At 43.2% G+C, this 1,078-nt stretch overlaps 1 non-coding gene across 1 annotated transcript; it reads right to left on the reverse strand.

The window, feature by feature from the left end:
• Window positions 1–718: 718 nt before the first annotated feature.
• LOC148545852 (small nucleolar RNA R71) lies at window positions 719–826 on the reverse strand. The gene has a single exon (XR_015900985.1). It is a non-coding gene; the product is annotated as a small nucleolar RNA R71 (small nucleolar RNA).
• Between the last annotated feature and the right edge of the window lie 252 nt (window positions 827–1,078).

Raw genomic sequence — 1,078 nt, forward strand, 5'->3', positions numbered from 1 at the left:
ACTTGCAACGCATATATTATAATAATTCTTGACTCACCAATTTCCGCCACGTCAATTTTTGGCACCGTTGCCGGGGAGTTGCAATAGAGTGCTAAGTTATTGATTGGAATTTATTTAGTTGCATTTTATTTTATCTTGCTACTATGAGCTGCTTGTTTCTTTCGTTAGATGACGCGTTCACTTCCTGATCCAAGCTTGCTAGTATCTGATCCTGAGATTGAAATAACTATTTCACGAATAAGGCAGCTCGGTGTTGGTTAGTCCTCTCAGAGGGCAGATCTGAAACGTCATTTGAGGAAGAAACCAGCCCCGTTCTACTGATTCGGTTGATTTACGTAAAGGTGACATGGCAGCACCTAGGAGAGTTACTATCCAGGAGGCTGGAGCCCCTGATTTTACAATGCAACCGTTTCAAGAGCATCATCCAGTGGTGGCTACAGACTTTGAAATAAAGACTACACTACTCAATTTGATGCCCAAGTTTCATGGCTTACCTGCTCAAGAGCCTATCAAGCACCTGAGAGATTTTCAAGCAGCCTGTTCTACTGTCAGGCGTGATGGTGCAGATGAAACTTCAATTTTGTTGAAAGCTTTCCCGTTTTCTCTTGAGGGAAAGGCAAGAGAGTGGTACTACACTCAATCTGCAGCAACTGTATCCGACTGGGATACACTTAGAAGAGAATTCTTGAAAAAATTCTTTCCAGCTGAAGTTACTGATAAACTGAGGAAAGATATTTCCATGATTGTTCAGGATGAATCTGAGACTCTCTATGAGTACTGGGAGCGCTTTAATAATCTTCTGAAAGCATGCCCCCACCATATGATTGACAAGATAGTGTTACTCGGTTACGTCACGCAGGGCATGAGGCCCCAAGATAAGACCACATTGGAAAGTGCTAGCAATGGGTCTATGAAAAAGTACAAGACCACTGATGAGGCATGGCAATGGATCAGCGACTTAGCTGAATCCACTCGGAATCACAGGCAGAAACAAGGCCGTTCAAAAGCCATTGCAGAAGTTTCCTCTAGCAGAGAGACTGCTGCTCTAACTCAGAGTATCTGTGAAATGACCAACTTG

The sequence above is a fragment of the Arachis ipaensis genome, chromosome B9 (assembly GCF_059453495.1).
Source record: "Arachis ipaensis isolate K30076 ecotype BB chromosome B9, ASM5945349v1, whole genome shotgun sequence".
Classification (NCBI taxonomy): Eukaryota; Viridiplantae; Streptophyta; class Magnoliopsida; order Fabales; family Fabaceae; genus Arachis; species Arachis ipaensis.